The sequence below is a fragment of the Arachis ipaensis genome, chromosome B4, assembly GCF_059453495.1.
Source record: "Arachis ipaensis isolate K30076 ecotype BB chromosome B4, ASM5945349v1, whole genome shotgun sequence".
NCBI classification, from domain to species: Eukaryota; Viridiplantae; Streptophyta; class Magnoliopsida; order Fabales; family Fabaceae; genus Arachis; species Arachis ipaensis.
This window is the reverse complement of record NC_142439.1, coordinates 44,645,752-44,654,517: the sequence shown is the minus strand read 5'-3', so window position 1 is coordinate 44,654,517 and position 8,766 is coordinate 44,645,752. Positions and strand designations below refer to the sequence as shown.

The following is an 8,766-nucleotide window of genomic DNA, read 5'->3' as shown; positions in this document are numbered from 1 at the left end:
GATTACGGGGCAGGAATGCCTTAGAGGATGGAAAAGAAGCATGCAAAAGTGGAAGGAATACAAGAAACTGAAGGAACTGCTAATGCTGTCCAGCCTGACCTCCTGGTACTAAATCGACCATAACTTGAGCTACAGAGGTCCAAATGACACGGTTTTAGTTGCGTTGGAAAGCTAACGTTCGGGGCTTCACAAAGATATATAATTTTTCATAGCTTCCCCGAAGCCAGGTGACACACAAACGTGGATCACGCGGACGCGTGACCTGGCAAAAACCCAATCCACGCTAACGCATGGACGACGCTTCGGCGTGATTTTGTAGCGACCTGTACATACCAGAAATCACTGGGGGCGATTTCTGGGCTATTTTTTATCCAGTTTTTGGCCCAGAAAATATAGATTAGAGGCTATAAAGTGGGGAAATTAATCCATTCATTGAAACAACAAAATCATACATTCATAATTCATAATTTTAGGTTTTAGATGTAGTTTTTAGAGAGAAAGAGGCTCTCTCCTCTCTCTTAAGTTTTAGGATTAGGATTTCAACTTCTTCTCAGGTTCAATGTTCCTTTAAATTAGGATTCTTATATTTTCATTTATTCCATACTATTTTTCCATTTAAATCTTATTGTTTAGTTAATTGCTTCCAATTTTATTTCAATTATCATCTCTACTCTTTAATATCTTTTATCCTTATTCAGAGTTACAATTGGAAAGCTTTTATGACATTATTAATGCAAAGAGTATTTTTCTATTTACCTCATTATTTTTTTGATTATCTTCAAGTATTTATTTAGTCATTTATTATATGAAATTGGCATCCATGTTAATGGAGTAGATTTTTCACTTGACATGGGGGTTGATTAAGAGGAGACACTTGAGTTGGAATGCTCAAGTGCTTAGTTAAATGTGACATTGTTAGCTAATTCTGTATCCACTAACGCTAGACCTTCCCAAGGGAAAGGACTAGAAATTGTGGATAAGAGTCAGTTCAATCACTTGACTTTCCTTTACTCAGTAAGGGTTAATTAAGTGAAAACAACAACCTCTTTACACTACACTTGAGAAGATTCCAACAAGGATAGAACTTCCAATTAATCACACCCCCGGTCAAGACTTTTTAATTAATTATATAAATTATCTTTTTAATTTCCACCGCCTTAAATTACAATTATTTATTTTTCTGTTCTCAAACTCTAAATCTTCTCAGAAAAACCCATAACCAATAATAAATACACCTCCCTGCAATTCCTTGAGAGACGACCCGAGGTTTGAATACTTTGGGTATAAATTTTATTGGGTTTTGTTACTTATGACAACCAAGTATTTGTACGAAAGGATTCTCTGTTGGTTTAGAAACTATACTTACAATGCGATTATATTTGTGAATTTCTTTACTGGCAGAAATCAGATCGTTCAAAATTAGTAAATAAAATGCGTTGCAAGTACAGTTCTCAACCAGCTAAGATTCGCCTTCTCAATTTAAAAGGGGTTGTCACAAAAAAATTAGAATTAAAATTACTGGGAGTATGAGTCCCAGGTCGTCTCCCAACGAGTTGCAGGAAAGAGTGCTAATTTATTAATTAGAAATTTTCCAGAAGGTTTGAGTTGGATAATGAGTAATTAAAATAATTGTAAATTAAAGCAATAAAACTAAGAATTATTATTAATATAAAAAGCCTTGACTGGGGAATTGATTAATTGGAAGTTCTATCCTTGTTGGAATCTTCTCAAGTGTAATGTAAAGCGGTTGTTGTTTTCACTTAGTTAACCCTTACTGAGTAAAGGAAAGTTAAGTGATTGGACTGATTCTTATCCATAGATCCTGGTCCTTTCCCTTGGGAAGGTCTAGCGTTAGTAGATATAGAATTAGCCAACAATTGTTCAATTTAACTAAGCACTTGAGCATTCCAACTCAAGTGTCTCCTCTTAATCAACCCCCATGTCAAGTAGAAAATCTACTCCATTGACATGGAATTAATATTCATAAAAATATAAGAGGACATATTTAAATAAAATAAAATAAAATAGAGATTCAAAATTAATTAAAAGTAAAAGCAATTCTATATATTAATAAATCCAAAATGCAACATACTTATTTGAATAGGGTCAATGATCAAAAGAGTAAGGAATAAGGAAACAAACTAAAGTAGTGTCTTCAACGGAGGTAATGACTCTTCAGCATCCAAAATCCAAAGCAAAAGCATAAACTACCAATGTAAAGCTAATCTCGATTCAGATCTAAAACTAAATGTATCTGAATGTGTGTGGATCCGTGTTGAATATCTGCACATTCCCTAGCTTTAGTCTGTGTTTCTGGGCCGAAAACTGGCTCAAAACGCGGCCCAACATCGCCTCCAGCGTATTCTATTATTTTTGTAGATCGCACAGGTCACGCGTACGCATCATCCACGCGTTTGCGTCATTCAACGATTTTCCTTGTCACGCGTTCGCGTCGTCCACACGTTAACGTCATTCGTGCAGACCTCAATCGACGCGTTTGCGTCAGGCACAGGTTCGCATCACTGTGATTTCTTCATTTCGTGCGCTCGCGTGAGCCATGCGCTCGCGTCAGTGTTTGCTGGTCATCTCCTTAGTTTCTTGTGTTCCTTCCATTTTTGCAGGCTTCCTCTCCATTCTCTAAGCCATTCATACCCTATGAAGCCGGAAACACTTAATACACGGATCACAGCATCGAATGGTATAAAGGAGAATTAAAATACATAATTAAAAGATTTCTAGGAAGCAAATTTTCAACCATGGAACAATTTGGGGAAGGAATTGTAATATCATGCTAATCATATGAATAAGTGGGTAAATACTTGATAAAACCACTCAATTAAACACAATATAAATCATAAAATAATGGTTTATCAACCTCCCCACACTTAAGCATTAGCATGTCCTCATGCTTAGCTTAAGGAGATAAAGTAAATGAGTAGGGAAATGCAAAACTCATGCAATGCAATGCAACCTATATATATGAATGCAACTATATGATTCTTGTCTACTTGGTTAAAAGTAAATAAGCTCTTCAAGACAAACATAGATCAAATTCCACTAATTTAATTTATACAGTGAGAACAGATAAAAATACAAGAAGATAGCTCATGAAAGCAAGGAACATAGAATTAAGCATTGAACCCTTACTGATGGTGTATGTGCACTCTAGTCTCTCAAGTGTATAAGGTAATCACTCTTTCCTTCTTTAATCATGCTTTTTAAATTTTTGTTCTTCACCTAACCAATCAACAATATTTAATGTACTAATGCAAAACATCATGAGGTCTTTTTAAGGTTGTAATGGGGCTAAGGTAAGGGTAAGGGTATACATATGGCTAAGTGAGCTATAAATTGAATCTTTGACTAACCTAAGCTCTTATCTAACATACATACACTCTATATAACTCTAGAATCATGCCCAGCTACCCAAAATTTTCACTTTTGCATTACATACTCATGTATTAACTTTTCCTTTTAACTTGTATCACATATGCATTGATCTTTTTATTAACTTAACTTAGCATTGGGGTAATTTTGTCCCCTTATTTATTTACTTAATTATTACTATTATTTTTGGATTTTTTTTAAGCATAAACATAAACATAACATTATCAATGCACATAGATTTTTAATTTCTCTAGTTTCACATGTGTAGGTACCTAAATTCCTATTAGTTTATCATGACACATTCCTTTATTAACCAATATTCCCACAAATTTCCACACTTAATTGATACACACTTTCTATCTTAAGCTAACCAAAGATTCAATTTGGGGTATTACTTGTTTTTCCCGCTTAAGGCTAGTAATGAGGTAAAATATTGAACAATTGGGATAAAAAAGGCTCAAAGTGGCTGACAAGGGTGACTTAAAGGGTAGGCTTATTTGGGATAAGTGAGCTAAACAAGTAATGGCCTCAATCACATGCATCCATATAACACATTAAACATTGGACATATAGGATGAAATAAAATATAGATTACAATCATAGAGAAGTAAACACATAAGAATAAAATATTTATGGTTAAATAGTGTAACCATGTAATTAGGCTCAAAATCTCACGGGATGTGTGTTCTTAGCTTTTTAAACTATGTTCCAAATACAACTTCAAACAAATTTAACACAAAAGATTTTTTTTTATTTAAATTAGCGAAATTTTTCAAAAAATAGGGTCTTAAAAGAAACTTATTATTTTTCAACCAAATAGAACATGCATGCAACTAATTATTACTATGCAATTTATCCTATTCTACAAAAGAAAAACTAGCTAAATATTCTATTTTATTGGTGTTTTAGGGAAGAGAAATTACCTCCGGAAGTCAGGTACTGACCGACCTCCCCACACTTAAGGCTTTGCACCGTCCTCGGTGCCATTTGTCAGGAACAAAGGGGGGCTGGTAGCAGCATCTCCACCATCAGGACCGTCATGGCTCCCTGTGCTGGTAAATGAAGTGGAGTCCGGGGTGTCTGGGTCTTCTCTAGGTGGTTGGTTACCAACAAGTAGCTCCTTGAGGTATGTAAATCTGCGCTTGTTACGGCGCTCTCTTTACTTTCTTTTCCGGTCAAGCCGTTCTAGCCTCTCAAGTATCTGATTGAGCAGTTGGTTTGTTGAAGGTGCTTGATGCCAGGGCATCTTGGCCAGTTTCACTGACCTTTTCTTTACTGTTTTTAGGCTAGTTTCATGCATTCCCTTAGGAAATAAGCTAGTTTTGGGTAGATATTCACTTACACCTTGATTCAAGCATACATTGTGCATTTTACATTATTTCATGAGGATTTTGCATGAGTTTAGTGACAAATTATATGCTGCATTGCCCATGACTTGGACTAGAACTTTGATGCGCTCTATTGCTTGATTTCAGGACCAAAGGAAGCAAGGAATGGGAGGTAACTTGCAAAGTTAATGAGAAAAGTGATTGCCAATAACGCTCTCGAAGCCATCATTGACCACGTTAAGAGTCACGTTAACTAAGTTAATGAGAACTCTAACGTGGAGAGGGGAAGTTGAGCCAACGTTAGTGACACTTAACATTGTCACTAACGTTGGCAAATGCTCATAAGTGGCCACGTTAGAGTTCACGTTAACTTAGTTAACGTGGCCTCTAACGTTAGAAGGGGGGAGAAACGCCAACGTTAGTGACATTCAACATTGTCACTAACGTTGGCCTAAGGAGAAACATACCACGTTAACTCCCACGTTAACTTGGTTAACGTGGGAGCTAACGTAAGAAGCAAGAGTGGTCGACAACGTTAGTGACACCCAACATTGTCACTAACGTTGGAAGCAACCACACAACCCCCCAAGGAGCCACGTTAACTTCCACGTTAACTTCCACGTTAATTTAGTTAACGTGGAAGCTAACGTTGATGAGTGAAAGAAACGCCAACGTTAGTGACATTCAACATTGTCACTAACGTTGGGGATGGCTAAGCATGGCCACGTTAGAAGCCACATTAACCTAGTTAACGTAGACTCTAACGTGAGACATAGGGGCACCTTGGAACGTTAGTGACAATGTTGAGTGTCACTAACATTCTCGAAGGATGGCAAGCCCACGTTAAAGAGCCACGTTAACTAAGTTAACGTGGGCTCTAACGTGGGAACAAAGGGGGCTTTTCAAAGTTATTGGGAATGTTAAGTCTCAATAACGTGTGCGAAGGACTTAGAGACAACGTTAGTGGCAACGTTTGTGCCACTAACGTTGAAGTTAATGTGGCTTTTACTTAGGAACGTTAGTGAGAAAGTTGATTGTCACTAACGTTCTCGAACTTATATTTTCACTAAACGTTAACACCCCTAACGTCCTGAGCTAAAGTCTCTGCCCACTTCACACTTTCTCTCTGCAAGTAAAGCCAAGCCCAAATTAAGAAGAGAACTGCTTCAAACTCAAGATCCAAAGGCCCAAGACTTGAAGAGCCAACTAGAAGCTGAGAAAAGTAGTATATATAGGAGTAGCTTTGAATTGTTAAGTAGTTCGGAAAAGTTGGAAAAAGAGAATTACTCTCTGTATTTTACCTTCTCTGCATTTTCTAGTTTTATGATGTATTCTCCATCTTTGTTTTCATTTTCTAGAGCTATGAACAACTAAACCCCTTTCATTGGGTTAGGGAGCTCTGTTGTAATTTGATGGATCAATACTAATTTTCATTATTCTTCTTCTAACTTTTCTCTTGATTTTACTTGAAAGCTTTCGATCTTCATCCAATTGGGTAGTTATCTTGGAAAAGAAGCTATTCAAACTTGGATCTCTTTTGAACCTTGAAAGAGGAATGAAGAGATCAAGCTAGAAATGCTTTCTCATGCTGGACCAAATTGGGTTTGGATGGGTATGTGACTATAACCCTCTCAATACTTGATTTGAGAAATGCATGTGGTATAATCAGTGACCATACTTCATCTCTTCTCATGAGCAATTGACCAAGGAATTGGCTATTGATCAAGATTTGAGAGATTGAATTTGTAATTCAATCAATTAAGATTGCCAAGGAGATCAATGAGTGCATTGATTGAGGAAGAGATGAAAATGAACTTGATCCAGAGGATTGCAATATCTCCTAAGCCCAATGAACTCCCCATCTCTGATCTTACACATTCTCTTTAATTTCCGCCATTTACTTTTATGAGCAAATCCCCCATTCCCATTTACAATTCTGCAATTTACTTTCAGTCATTTACTTCCAGTCCTTTAATTTTAGCATTTACTTTTCTGTTATTTACATTCCTGCCATTTTATTTTCTACAACTCTCAACCCAAATTCTGGATTCGCTCAACTAGAACATTCTTCTAATTAAAGTTGCTTGATCAATCAATCTCTGTGGGATTCGACCTCACTCTATTGTGAGTTTTTACTTGACGACAAATTCGGTACACTTGCCGATGGAAATTTGTTGAGAGACAGTTTCCACCTGCATCAAGTTTATGGCGCCGTTGCCGGGGATTGATTGTGCATCAACAATGATTAAATTGGAAGATCACTAGATTGAGCATTTTTATTTTGTGAATTTCATTTTCTGTTTGAGTGATTTACGTTCTATTTTAGTTAAACTTCTTCCCTTCCCCCTCTACTCTTTTGTTTTTCTTTGTTATTTTCAATTCTGTTTGCTAACCCACTAACTGTTTGATATATTGCATCACCCACAACTAACAATAATTCTAACAAAAATACTTTCTGCACCTATCTTTTCTTGCTTGCACTTGATGGTTGTATGACAGGGAGAAGAAGCGGGGCTTCAACTTCCTTCGATTCTGAACCTGAGAGGACCTTCCTTAGATTAAGGAGGGAGGCAAGAGGAAAGAAAGTGGTTGGTGCTGAGGAAGAGGAGGAATTCTTTAAACCAAACATGGAAGACAACATGGAAAACCATCATGAAGAAGAGGATCACAACCATGGGGGAGGAGGTAGAGCAAATCATGCTGGTGAGGATAGAAGAGTTTTGGGCTCTTACATCAATCCAAACCCAGGCAATTGTGGAAGTAGCATCCAAAAGCCAACAATCCATGCCAACAACTTTGAACTTAAACCACAGCTCATCACCCTTGTTCAAAACAACTGTTCGTTTGGAGGAGGTGTTCAAGAAGACCCCGATCAACATTTAACCACCTTCCTGAGAATATGTGACACAATAAAGTCTAATGGTGTTCATCCTGACGCCTATAGACTGCCCTTATTTCCATTCTCACTCAGGGACAAAGCAGCTAAGTGGCTGGAATCTTTCCCAAGGGAAAGCTTGAGAACTTGGGAAGATGTGGTGAACAAATTCTTAGCAAGATTTTACCCTCCTCAACGAATAAATAGGCTGAGAGCTGAGGTCCAAACTTTTAGGCAACAAGATGGTGAGACTCTATATGAAGCATGGGAGAGGTTTAAAGACCTAACAAGGATGTGCCCACCAGATATGTTCAACGAATGGGTGCAGCTGCACATTTTCTACGAAGGGCTCTCTTATGAGTCAAAGAAGGCCGTAGACCATTCATCCGGAGGATCTTTGAACAAGAAGAAGACTAGAAGCCATAGATGTTATTGAAACAGTAGCAGAGAACGACTACTTCTATTCTTCCGAAAGAGGGAACACAAGAGGAGTAATGGAGCTAAACAATGTAGATGCTCTGTTGGCCCAAAACAAGCTCATTACCCAGCAGCTGGCTGACCTCACCAAGAAGATGGAGAGGAACCAAGTAGCAGCAATCTCCACTTCATCAACAACCCAAGAAGGAGTGAATGATGAAGCAGAGGGTAGTCAGGAGCAAGCCAACTACATTGAGAATTCACCAAGGCAAAACTATGATCCATACTCAAAGACCTACAACCCTGGATGGAGAAACCACCCAAACTTTGGGTGGGGAAGTCAGCAAGATCAAAACCAAGACCAGAGACTTTACAACTCCAACAACAATGCAGCTCACCAACAATTCACACAGAGGACATCTCAACACCCCCACAATAACACTTTTCCACACACCTATCAAAACCAAAACAACACATCTGCTCCAAATCACCCATCAATTGATGACAAGCTCTCTAAGATTGAAACCTTACTTGAAGGAATATGCCAAGAGATTCAAGAAAATAAGGTGTTCAAAGAGGAGGTTCGAGCCAATATTAAGAACCAGGGAGAGACCATTAGGAAGCTGGAATTCCAAGTGGGATGTTTAGCTGAGAAGATTCCCAAACCTACTGATAGCTTCCCAAGTGACACGGAGAAAAACCCCAAAGGAGAAGCAAAGAAAGTAAGATGGGAAGATTGCAAAATGGTCACTACAAGTG

The 8,766-nt window shown here is 37.8% G+C and overlaps 1 non-coding gene across 1 annotated transcript; it reads right to left on the bottom strand.

Annotated features, from left to right (window-relative positions):
• Window positions 1–7,795: 7,795 nt before the first annotated feature.
• On the bottom strand, window positions 7,796–7,902 carry LOC148567383 (small nucleolar RNA R71). Its single transcript, XR_015882020.1, has one exon. It is a non-coding gene; the product is annotated as a small nucleolar RNA R71 (small nucleolar RNA).
• Between the last annotated feature and the right edge of the window lie 864 nt (window positions 7,903–8,766).